Source organism: Bubalus bubalis, chromosome 24 (assembly GCF_019923935.1).
Source record: "Bubalus bubalis isolate 160015118507 breed Murrah chromosome 24, NDDB_SH_1, whole genome shotgun sequence".
NCBI lineage: Eukaryota > Metazoa > Chordata > Mammalia > Artiodactyla > Bovidae > Bubalus > Bubalus bubalis.
The window spans coordinates 17,370,560-17,383,135 of NC_059180.1; the positions used below are offsets into that span (position 1 = coordinate 17,370,560).

The window sequence follows — 12,576 nt, forward strand, 5'->3', positions numbered from 1 at the left end:
ACGCTGCTGAGTGTGTTAGATTTACTACATCCATGGCTTAGTTCTTCACTCCTCTTGTACCCATGTAACTTTGCAGTCCCTTGGACAGCAAGGAGATCAAACCAGTCGATCCTAAAGGAAATCAACCCTGAATATTCACTGGAAGGATTGTTGCTCAAGGTGAAGCGCCAATACTTTGGCCACCTGATGCAAAGTGCCAACTCACTGGAAAAGACCCTGATGCTGGGCAAGATTGAAGGCAAAGGGAGGAGGGGACGGCAGAGGATGGGATGGTTGGATAGCATCACAGACTCAGTGGACATGAATTTGAGCAAACTCTGGGAGATAGCGGAGAACAGGGAAGCCTGGCGTGCTGCAGTCCATAGGGTCAGACATGACTTAGCAACTGAACACCAACAATCTTGCGGTGCTCCCACCCCCATCATCACTCCGGGTAGGGTGTTCTCCCCAACCCTTGAACCCTGGCCTCAGCTATGTGACTAGCTCCAGCCAGTAGGACATTAGCAAAAGTGATGCACAGGGAGACATGCTGTTGCAGGGCCGCTGCCTGGACAACACGCCTGGGCTAGACTCTGGGAGTATGCAGACATGCAACAGCCCCAGCAGTTTCATGCTGCATTAGGGAACAGGCGGCTGCCCCATTTGGGAGAGTGAGGTCACTTGAGATAGGTCAAGATCACCAGGGCTGCCTGGCCAACTGGAGGCTGACCTTGGATGCACTAGTGAGATCAGCCCAGCTAAATCAGCCAAGCCCAGGTAAGCTGCCCCCATGAGCTTGAGCTAAAAAATATCTCTTGTTACATGCCCCTTGAGGTTTTGTGGTTAGCTGTTACACAACACTATTGCTGTTCCCCTCCAGTCATTACTCCACCACCCTGACTTCTAACCCCTGGATCGCTTTTTTACACAAATGGAATCGTGCATCACCCCTAGTGTGTTAATGACATCCCATAATCCGTGATCTGTTGTTGTTGTTCAGTCACTCAGTCGTGTCTGCCTCTTTGCAACTCCATGGACTGCAGCATGGCAGGCTTCCCTGTCCTTCACCATCTCCTGGAGTTTGCTCAGACTCATGTCCATTGAGTTGGTGATTCCATCCAATCATCTCATCCTCTGTTGCTCTCTTCTCCTCCTGCCCTCAGTCTTTCCTAGAATCAGCACCCAATCCGTGATTGGGGAATAAAAATTAGAAAATGCAGTTACCCCAAAGAAAACCTAATTCAAATCCCCCCAAATCACAAGGCCCAGCAAGAACCCCTACGTACTGAAATCTATTCTTCCATATCTGTTCTATAAAAACTGGGAGATAAATATAAATTTTATTTACCAAAATAGCAGCACCCAATACATGCTAAAGCTTAAAATGTAAACTTACTACATCCTTTAACATCATTCCAGGCCACTAGATCCCCAGCAGTTAATTAGTAGTATTCCACTGTGTGGCCACTGTCAGATTTTAGCCCTTATTTATTATGTTTATTACTTTGTTACTATAAACAGCGGGGTTTATGAGCCCTTCCTTGGAGAACCATCACCATACATTTCTCTGATTATTTCCTTAACTTTAAATACTTGCTCTGTGGCTTGGGACAGAGCAAATTGCATAATGCCCCTGTTCCTCGGTTTCCTAATGCATCAAGTGGGGCCAGTACACGCCATTTCACTGGGATGTTATGAGGGTTTTTTACAAATTAATTAATTAGGCTGTGTAGAGTCTTAGTTGCGGGCATACTGGAGCTTCTCTCTAGTTGAGGCATGTGGCATATGGGATCTTATGCCGTCCAAGGATTGAACCTGAGTTCCCTATATTGGAAGGTAGATTCTTAACCGCTGGACCACCAGGGAAGTCCCTGTTGTGAGGGATTAAATAAACCTACACAGGTGGAGACCTCAAACAGTGACCTGAACAAGTAATGGGTCAAGTAATGTCAGCAGTTATCATCACTAAGAAAAGCGCTCAGAAGCCGACTCCCGACTCCAGAGGGGTCAAGGAGTTTGCAGTTTCCTCCCACCACTCCTGACGCGTAATGCCAAACGCCCTCTCAGAAGCAATAGACTTGGATGGCTCCCCTGGCTTGACTGAGAGCACCCGCCCGGCCGCCAGCTAGCACCGCAGCGGTCTCTGTGTGGGGGTCCCATCCGGAAAAGCAGCTGCCAGGTCTCGGGCTGCTTCAAAGTTCATGCGCCATTAACAGAGTTACCCTTTCAGAGTTTTGGCTCCTTTTACTGCTCCGTGGAAAAGATACTAAGATCAACCTCACAGGTATGTTGCAAGGAGGAAGTGAGCTGTGTACCTACAGCACCTGGCACAAAGTCGGAAGCACGAGATGGGCCTAATACCATGCCAGGAGCCCCAAGCTCCGTTGGAAGCTTTCCAGTGACTTTGTCCCACTTGAAATCCCTCCCCAGCGGGGCCCAATCTCCCTCTGCACCTGGCTCCGCTTCCCTCTGTACTTGGCCCTGCCTCCTCTCCACCTGGCCCCCACCTACACAGGCACTCCCGCCCCACTGGCCACCTTCACTTCCTGCCACCACTCTTCAAACACACCAGGAACTCATTCTCATCCCCATGCCTTTCCTCTCCCTATCCTCATTCATTCTTGCTCACTCTCTTGTCTCCCTCTCGTGTATTCATTTATTTATACATTTATTCATAATGAATAAACGACCCCTTAATACTCGAGTAGTTTATCAAGAAAAGCAAGGACAGTCACCAACATAACTACAATAGAACCATCAAAAGCAGGAAGTTAACACGGACGCCAGCTAACCCACAGACCCCATTTCCATTTTGCTAATTGCTCCGATGATGCCCTTTTATGCATCTGAGGACCATGCCATCCCAGCGCCCAGGGCTTGGCTTCTAAATATTATTCTGCATTGACAGAAACCAGAGCTCCTCGGAGAAACAGCTGACTCTAGGAGCAGGGAGAGTACACGGAAAGCTTAGAATTGTTGTGCCAGTAAGGGCGGACTCTAAGAATGATGAAGACCTCTCGAAAAGACAGAGCCAGCTAGAATGGGTGCCCACTGGCCAAAACAGGCAAAACTGGAACCTCATAATGAATCTTTTAGTAACCAACTGTAACCCTTAAGAGGTAAAATAGGGGTGCCCAAGTCTAAGGTGATACAGATGAATAAGTGGGGGAACGGACAGCTCTACTTCACCACAGCAGCCTCCAAGTATCTCCCCACAAACTCATATTAATTACTATGAATTAATGAGTCAAATACTTATTAATTAACTATGTATGCATGCTAAGTCGCTTCGGTCATGTCCGATTCTTTGGGACCCCATGGACTATAGCCCACCAGGCTCCTGTGTCCATGGGATTCTCCAGGCAAGAATACTGGAGTGGGTTGCCACGCCCTCCTCCAGGGAATCTTCCTGACCCAAGGATCAAAGCACGTCTCTTAGGACTTCTGCATTGACTGCCGGGTTCTTGACCACTAACACCACCTGGGAAGCCCCATTAATTAACTTTATAACTTTAGATATTTTGTATACAGTACTTTATATATATATATGTATATATAATTGTATAGAGCCTTATACACAGAAACCTGGCAGATACCACCTTAACCAAATGGCGTGCGTTGATATGGCCAGGGACAAATCAAAGTCACGAGCTTTCGGAAAACAATGCTCTGGGAGGACCACAGCATCACCTCCCTGGGGTCCTGTCCCCAGTGCATGAGTCACATGGAAACGTGGAAATGTCAGACAAGCCTACTTGAAGGGTGGTCTGTATAGCAAGTGGCCTGTACTCTTCAAAAAGTGCCCTGGGCGAAAGGCAAGGAGACTGGGAGACGTTCTCCTTTCAATTGTGTATCTATCATCCCAAGAGCTCGGACAAGTGTCGTGTACGATCAAGCTCCTGGTACTTAGGACAACACCTGTGCTAGGAAAGCATGTACAAAGCATGTGCTCAGGAAAAGTCTGTCGAATGAATTCACTGTGGACATGATCTGGCGCCCCTGATGGGCTCAGCACAGGGCTGAAAACTTTCCCTAGGGGAGACTTGGTATCCACCTGAACTGGCCTTCCTGGCAGAACTGCCATGAAGACCAAGGAAGGAGGGATGGAGTGGGGCGGTAGGGCTGTGATGCTGGTTTCCTTTGCCCAGTCCGCATAATCTTCCCTCTCGAAAGATCACAGAGATCCACAGCATCCTGTGGCAGAGACGGCAAAGGGGTCACTCCAGCCCAAATTTTGAATAAAGAGAAACAGAGAGGTCAAGACGCATGTCCAGGGTCACACAGCAGAAGGCTAACGTGGTGAAGTCCTCTAAAATGGTGTGGGAGGGTAAAGCAAGCCCCTTTCAGGGAAGACCGAACTATGACATGTACAGCGGGCAGGGTGTTACCTTTGATCTGTCTTGGAGGGCACATCCAGACGTATGTATGTTCGCATACACACCCATATACGCACACCGACTGGTTTCACAGGGACAGCCGGTGTTGCATCTCAGAGGAAAACGCAAGATGTGATGTGCACGTCTTCACACGGCACAGACGGGGTGGCAACAAGGGCTCTCTGAACATCACAGGGAATGAAAGGCAAAGGTGCCGAGAAGAAGAGGAATGAAAAGGGATAATTAGCAAGTGATCAAGGTAAGGCACGTGGCAAGGGGAAATAATTTCAAGTCCCCACCCTCCATTGTGGTATTCCTGAGATTGGGGTTGGGAGCCCAGTCCAAATGCTAACCCAAACAGGGGTGCCTGCCAATATTCCATTTCTCACATGCTGCAGTCCAGTTTCTGCTTGTACTCCTCCATGGACGCGGTGCTCATTCCCAGGTCATTTCTGAGCAGAGCCTGACTGCTGGAAACAGCTTCTTTATCCTAACCAAGCATTTGTGTAAACAGAACCCTGCTTGTCAAGTATTCACTTGACCCTTTGCCAAATGCACTAGAGTTATTACTTTACTGACTCAGCCGGAGAGCCCTGCAAGACGGGTTGTTATTCCCACTTTCTTCCTAAGGGAACGGAGGCCAGAGAGGTCAAATAACTTGCCCATCAGATACCACAGCTAGAGAGAGGGCAGGGCAAGGGTCAGAATCCAGGTCTGCTGGCATCTGGGCCCAGGTACCTTCCAATATACCAACTCCTTCAACTTCTCCTAGAACCACAGACTGAACCCAACAAGATGGAACGAAATGAGCCAGGAAGAGTTGGTTATTCTGCTTCCTTCTAAACTTTTTACATAGATTAATTCAATAATCAAAAGAGTCCTTCCAGCTAAAGCCATATTAACAGAAATATGAGAGCCATGACCAGGGACGTGATAGTACCCAACTGTAACTGCATCCCTTTGGAAGGAATCCTGCTGATTTGAAGCTTGTCGAGAGGATGACAACCAACACAGAGAGGGCCCGAAAACCCCAGAGGATCTAGCAGACCCTTCCCTAAAGGGCTCTGTGCTCCCATCTCCTGCAGCCTCATCATGCAGTCAACAAACACACAATATTTAGCACAATATTTAAACAAGCCAAGTTTCCTGGAGTGGGTAGCTATTCCCTTCTCCAGGGGATCTTCCTGACCCAGGGATTGAACCCGGGTCTCCTGCAATGCAGGCAGATTCTTTATTGAGCCACCAGGGAAGCCCTAAACATTTTATATATATATATATTCAGTTCTGTTCAGTCGCTCAGTCATATCTGACTCTCTGCGACCCCATGGACTGCAGTACACCAGCCCTCTCTGTCCATCACCAACTCCTGGAGTTTATTCAGACTCACGTCCATTGAGTCAGTGATGCCATCCAACCATCTCATTCTCTGTCATCCCCTTCTCCTCCCATCTTCAATCTTTCCCAGCATCAGAGTCTTTTCAAATGAGTCAGTTCTTCACATCAGGTGGCCAAAGTATTGGAGTTTCAGCTTCAACATCAGTCCTTCCAATGAATATTCAGGACTGATTTCCTTTAGGATGGACTTGTTGGATCTCCTTGCAGTCCAAAGGACTCTCAAGAGTCTTCTCCAACACCACAGTTCAAAAGCATCAGTTCTTCAGTGCTCAGCTTTCTTTATAGTCCAACTCCCACATCCATACATGACCACTGGAAAAACCATAGCCTTGACTAGATGGACCTTTGTTGGCAAAGTAATGTCTCTTCTTTTAAATAGCTGTCTAGGTTGGTCATAACTTTTCTTCCAAGGAGTAAACGTCTTTTAATTTCATGGCTGCAGTCACCATCTGCAGTGATTTTGGAGCCCAAGAAAATAAAGTCTCTCACTGTTTCCATTGTTTCCCCATCTATTTGCCATGAAGTGATGGGACCAGATGTCATGACCTTAGTTCTCTGAATGTTGAGCTTTAATCCAACTTTTCCACTCTCCTCTTTCACTTTCATCAAGAGGCTCTTCAGTTCTTTTTCACTTTCTGCCATAAGGGTCTTGTCATCTGCATATCTGAGGTTATTGATATCTCTCCCAGCAACCTTGATTCTGGCTTGTGCTTCATCCAGCCCAGTGTTTCTCAAGATGTGCTCTGCATATAAGTTAAATAAGCACAGTGACAATATACAGCCTTGACGTACTCCTTTCCCTATTTGGAACCCGTCTGTTGTTCCATGTCCAGTTCTAACTGTTGCTTCCTGACCTGCATACAGATTTCTCAAGGGGCAGGTCAGGTGGTCTTGTATTTCCAACTCTTTAAGAATTTTCCACAGTTTGTGGTGATCCACACAGTCAAAGGCTTAGGCATGGTCAATAAAGCAGAAATAGATGTTTTTCTGGAACTCTCTTGCTTTTTCAATAATCCAACAGATGTTGGCAATTTGATCTCTGGTTCCTCTGACTTTTCTAAAACCAGTTTGTACATCTGGAAGTTCTTGGTTCAAGTACTATTGAAGCCTGGCTTGGAGAATTTTGAGCATTACTTTACTAGCATGTGAGATAAGTACAATTGTGTGGTAGTTTGAGCATTCAATATTTAAAACAGCCTTATGAAGTAGGTACTATTATTTTTTCCCATTTTCATATGAGGAAACCAAGGCTCAGAAAAGTTTGGTGACTTGTCTGAGGTTACAGAGAGGTGACAGTCCTGGGATCTGAACAGGGGCAGTCAGGATCCAGAGCCTTTGCTGGCTCTTAACCACTATAGGTGTTTAGACACTAGAGTCCTCAAAGCTTTGGAGGTCACTGACTCATCTAAACATCCGTTGCAAACTCCAAGATCTTTTCCTAGAAAAGTGCAAACATTTAATTTTGCATTCCATCTTAGTGGTTCACACAGAGGTTACTTGAGCTTGCCTGCTTGGGTGCTAAGTCACTTCAGTTGTGCCCAACTCTTTGTGACCCTATGGACCATAGCCCGCCAGGCTCCTTGGTCCATGGGGTTCTCCAGGCAAGAATACTGGAGTGGGTTGCCATGCCTTCCTCCAGGGGATCTTCCCAACCCAGGGATCAAACTCACGTCTCCTGTACTGATAGGCAGGTTCTTTACCACTGAACCACCAGGGAAGCCCACTTGAGCTTGCTGAAGCCCAAGTAAGGACTCCAGGTCAAAGGCCCTCCTGTAGGCCATGAGCAGTGTTTGAGAATCTCTGAATAGGGTCATGTCAAGCTTTTTTCCAAAACCTAGTTTGGAGGTAGGGAGAACAATGGAATAAGGGGAAGCCGGGGGTGGGGGGGCCAGTGAGCAGTTACTACAAACATGAGTTACCCCATCTTGCACCCCATGTCGCAGCCAGAATCATTTTAAAATTGGAAACCAGGCTATGATCTGCTCACTTCACTGGCCTCTGGCTTCTGAAAGATGTCTTCACTCGGGGTGGCCGGGGGCGGGCGGGCCACAGAGCCCCAAGGGTTCACAACCCATTCCAGAACAGCATCTCTGACTCAGCATCAGATCCAAACCCCGGAATGCAAACAGCCAATCCAAAAGGGTACACGCTGTGTGATTCCATTTATGTAACATTCTTGAAATGATCAAATTATGGAAATGGTGAATAGATGAGTGGCTGCCGGTGGCGGCGGGAGGGGGTGGCAGGGAAGGAGGGAGGGAGGGAGGTGTGGCTATAAAAGGGCAACACGAGGATCCTGGAGAGGGAAAGGACTGCTCTGTATCTCACTGTGGTTGTGGAGACAAAATCTGTGCACGTGATAAGGTTAAATTAATAAGAATCAGGCTAACAAAATGAATAAAAAGAACATGTGTGTGTGTGCTTGCCTGTAAACACATGCAGACAAGCACAGCAGGGGCTATCTGAGGACGATCAGGGGATTCTATCCATGTCAATATCTTGGTTGTGATATTGAACTACAGTTTTGTAAGACAGTATTACCTTTCACAGAAAGAGTATAAGGGACCTCTCTGTATTATTTCTTACAACTGTGTGGATGAATTCTTACAGTTTTGTTGTGTTGTTGCTTAGTCGCTCAGTCATGTCTAACTCTTTGCAACCCCATAGACGGTAGGTAGCCCACCAGGCTCCTCTGTCCATGGGGATTTCCCAGGCAAGAATATTGGAGTGGGTTGCCATGCCCTTCTCCAGGGGATCTTCCCAAGCCAGGGATCAAGCCCAGGTCTCCCACATTGTAGGCAGATTCTTTACCTTCTGAGTCACCAGGGAAGCCCTCATTCTTACGATAATTATCATAAAATTAAAAGTTTAAGAAAATGCACACACACAAAAATCCCAAATCCCCGTAATGATCTGGATCCTGAGACCCCAATACCATTCCCTCCTATTCCTGCTCCGTTTCCCCAAGCGCCTTTCATCTCAGTGGCCTTCTGAACACTCCGATATACTCCTGTCTCTTTCCTCCTTTGCAGCCTACATATCAGGAAACAGCACGCAACGAGGGCTCCTTCGTTACCTCTTATCTAGGCACCTTGTTTATTTCTGTCATACACTTATCACCACCTCTAATCATATCACTGAGGTTATATGTGTGAATGTTTATTTTATTTCAGGATGTGGATGGCAAAGACACAAAGCTTTGGTGACAAAAATGTTTTCAGCTTTCCCAGATCAAAACACGAAGAAAAAAAGCAAGCAAGCAAAACATTAGCAAAATAGTAGCAATCTGCATTCTAGAAAGTGAAGGGCCTTCATATATAAAGGGGTCTTACAAATCGATAAAACAAACATGTCTTTGAGAAAAACAGCTGTGGTTATTGCTTTGTCCCCTGTGTCTAAACAATGCCTGACATGCACACGGTGTGTGCTCATGAAACATCTATGAAATGTTGGTTAAAATTCAACCACAGTGAAGACAATAATCTGTTTTTAAACATGGAGTATATATCAAGCCTCTGCTCATTCCACTTGCTATGCATATATAATGCTTATTATGTGCTTGCAGGACTTGGTTCTAAGTGCCTATAACATACTGAGCAATTTAGTTCTCACAAGCACCGTTAAAATACCCAGTTAAAAAAAAAATCTTTTTATGTTATTTCTTATTTGAACGACATTTATTTTGGTCATTTTCTACTAAATTCAGCTATGTTCTTCTTTCTTATTTTTTTTGTTTCAATTTTTAAAATTTATTTTTTAATTGAAAAAGAATTGAATTTTGTTGTTTTCTATCAAACCTCAACATGAATCAGCTATAGGTATACATACATCCTCTCCCTGTTGAACCTCCCTCCCATCTCTCTCCCCATCCCACCGATCTGCATTTTAATGATGAGGCCACAGAGGCACAGAGAGGTTAGCGCACTTGCTTGTGGGCACAGAGCTAGGATCTGAATCCAGGCAATCTCACTCCAGAAGCCATGCAGCTAACCACTCACTGCCTCTAGAAACACAGTTCCTGAAGCCCTGGCATGCAGCGTTACCAGTCCTGCTGGCCAGAGAGGAAGCCTGAAGCCTCAAGAGGGCAAGTGACAAAGCCAAGGTCACAGAGTTAGGAAGCAGCAGAGTCGGGGGAAGCCTGAGCCAAGAAGAGAGCAGAAGCACCCAGAGGGCAGGAGACACACTTAACTCACTTTTTTGATCTGAGGGGAGATGAGCAGTGAGTCCTGAAATGTCAGAAGCCAGCAGGGGTATGGAAATGACCCGTCTGTGCGTCCTGAGCCCAGCGGAGCGCACAGGCCTCCTACTCCTCTTCCCTCTCTTGGCTGCAGACCGAGTGAAGGGAGGGGTGGCGGTGGAGGGGGTGGATCAGTGGACAGGATGCAGCCAGCCCCGTGACAAGGAGCACGTGGAGAGGGAGCCCAGGACAGCAGGGCTGCGGGAGGGACCTCCCCTGGGAGCTGCTGACTCCTGAAACGTCACAATCTGAAGCTGGCCGGCAGCTTCCCTTGCTCTCCGGGGCAGCTGAGCCGGTCTGGCAGGGGGCCAGGAGGGAAGGGAAGACACAGCCTTCCCAGAACTGCTGCCCAGCGAGGGTTCCCGGAACCAGTGGCCACATCAGCTGCCCCACCCAAAAGAGAGGCTGGCCAGGCCAGGGCCCCGAGATGGCCTGGGCTCTGCCTGCCTGCCCCACTCCCAACCCGAGAGGGGAGGGGAGGGGTTGCTGGTTGGAGGGCTGCTTCTGCTGCCACCAGGAGCAAGAACCACCTCACCCAAGAGCCTGCCAGGCTCCCTGTGTACCTACTGTGTGCTCCAGGCCTCACCAGGCTCCCTGTGTACCTTCTGTGTGCTCCAGGCCTCACCAGGCTCCCCGTGTACCTTCTGTGTGCTTCAGTCCTCACTGGGCTCCCCATGTACCCACTGTGTGCTCCCATCCCCACCAGGCTCCCTGTGTACTTTCTGTGTGCTCCTGTCCTCACCAGGCTCCCCAGGTACCTACTGTGTGCTCCAGGCCTCACCAGGCTCCCTGTGTGCCTACTGTGTGCTGCTGTCTTCACCAGGCTCCCCATGTACCTACTGTGTGCTCCCATCCTCACCCACTCACTCGTGCCCCACGTATTCTTTTTTTTTCATTTTTATTTATTTTTGGTTGCACTGAGTCTTTGTTGCTGCTCGGGGGCTTTCTCTAGTTGCAGCAAGCAGGGGCTACTCTTCATGGTGGTGTGTGGGCGTCTCACTGTAGTGGCTTCTCTTTGTTGCGGAACACGGGCTCTACGTGTGTGGGCTTCAGTACCTGTGGCACACACACTTAGTTGCTCCGCAGCATGTGGAATCTTCCTGGACCAGGGATTGAACCTGCATCCCCTGCACTGGGAGGCAGATTCTTATCCACTATGCTACCACGGAAGTCCTGCCCCTTGTATTCTCGTTGCAGGTGCTTTCTTAGCACTTACTATCTGCCAGCTACTACAGATGTGGAAAAGGACATTCATTCATCCATTCATTTCTTCCTCCTTGCCTTTAACAAATATTTGAGCCAGAAGAAAAGTTACTGGAGAATCTGGGGCACAGAGATGAGACTATCAAAGGCTCCCTCTGGCCTGGGGGGTCAAGGGCAGAAGCAGAGCTCCATGAGGAGGCCACTGGACTAGCCCAGGTACTAGGTGCCAGATGTGCCAGGGTTGTAGGGAAGAAGAGGTAAGAATGGGTTAAATTCTAGATCTGATTTGAAGGTAGAGTCAACAGGCTTTGCTGACAGAATGGAGTTTGAGGGCTGGGGCAGAGAAAAGGTGATTAGAAGGAGTAAAAAAAAATGATTCTGAGGGACTTCCCTGGTGGTCACAGTGCTGAAGAATCCATCTGCCAATGCAGGGGACTTGAGGTTGACCCCTGGTCCGGGAAGATCCCACAATGCCGCAGGGCAGCTAAGCCCATGTGCCACAAGTACTGAAGCCCACATTCTGCAACAAGACAAACTGCCACAATGAGGAGCCTCTGTGCGGCAACAAAGACCCAGCACCGTCAACACAAAAACAAATAGTTTTTATAAAATGACCCTGAGGGCTTTGGCCCGAGCCATTGGAAGGATGGAGGTGCCACCCACCAAGATGGAGTGGACTGAGGTCAGCCACCATCGGATGCGTAGGAGGCTGTGAGGGTGGGAGCTGTCAGTGCTGAGGGGCCGGGAAGGTCCCCCTGGTCCCACAGGGTCGGTGAGGGCGGGTGGGGTGGGTAAATGAACAAGACTCGCCCCGGGGAGCGGCAGCGGTGTGTGGAGAGGAAGGAAGAACATGTCCCAGAAGGCACATGGCCCCGCCAGGGCAGGAAACCTGCTCCACCTTCTGTGAGGAGAAACCTAGCCCTGTGCCTGGCACAGAGCAGGAACTCCACAAATGAGCGTGTGTACTTGACTTTATTCCCGTTTTTACACTGATACAGGGCTTCCTTAGTGCAGGGATCTAGGATGCTTAAGGACCCCTGTGAGATGCATAGAATGATGACACCCATTTTACAGTTTCTGAAGGAGCCTAAAAGGAGGAGGGTGTGGTCCATTTCCCATCCCACAAGACAGGCCCTGGGCTGCAGCGATGGGTAAGGGTCACAGAGGATGAAAGCAGTGAAATCAGTAGGGCTGGAGGACAACACTGTCTACCAGGGATGGTAAGCAATTCAGACCCCATCCCCAAGGAAGTAGGGAGCCACTGAAGGCTATTAAGCAGGAGGGGAGCTGCTTTCCAGAAAGCTCACTCTGACCTGTGTGTGAATGACTGCAGGAGCAGCTGATAGAGGAGCGGGTACTGCCGGGGCTGCAGAAGAGCAGGCAGCA

General features: G+C 48.4%; 1 protein-coding gene across 11 annotated transcripts in view; it reads right to left on the reverse strand.

Moving 5' to 3' along the window:
* IL4R (interleukin 4 receptor) overlaps positions 1-12,576 on the reverse strand; it is a 49,988-nt gene that overhangs the window by 24,862 nt on the left and 12,550 nt on the right. For 5 of the 11 annotated variants that reach the window (XM_044935912.2, XM_044935921.2, XM_044935920.2 and 2 more), the window contains exon 2: positions 4,368-4,537. The exons of 2 other annotated variants lie outside the window; for them this stretch is intronic. The gene's annotated coding sequence lies outside the window, so the exon portion shown is untranslated. Of the gene's footprint in view, positions 1-927; positions 1,087-4,367; positions 4,538-9,943; positions 11,889-12,576 lie in introns of those variants that run through there. 4 more of the 11 variants (XM_044935917.2, XM_044935918.2, XM_044935914.2 and 1 more) reach the window with 3 other exon arrangements.